A 282-nucleotide genomic window follows, 5' to 3' on the forward strand; every position below is an offset into this window, starting at 1 on the left:
AAAATGAAAAATTGATTCAAACATACCCAAAACCTCTATTACCTAATTTTATTTTTTAGTTTTCAAAGTCAGTAAGTACACAACAATTTTTAAAAGTACTTTGTAAAATTTGATTAACAAACAAATTTTTAATTTTTAAAAACTATAAAACAATTTTTGAAAAGGGAATCAAACAGGCCTATCTTCGAGAAGTTTTGAGATTTCTAGAATTTTGCTTCAAAATGATGATGCTTTATGACTCCAGACTTTTTAATTGGTTTTGAGAGAAAACTATAAAAATAG

Source organism: Cicer arietinum, chromosome 3 (assembly GCF_000331145.2).
Source record: "Cicer arietinum cultivar CDC Frontier isolate Library 1 chromosome 3, Cicar.CDCFrontier_v2.0, whole genome shotgun sequence".
Classification (NCBI taxonomy): domain Eukaryota; kingdom Viridiplantae; phylum Streptophyta; class Magnoliopsida; order Fabales; family Fabaceae; genus Cicer; species Cicer arietinum.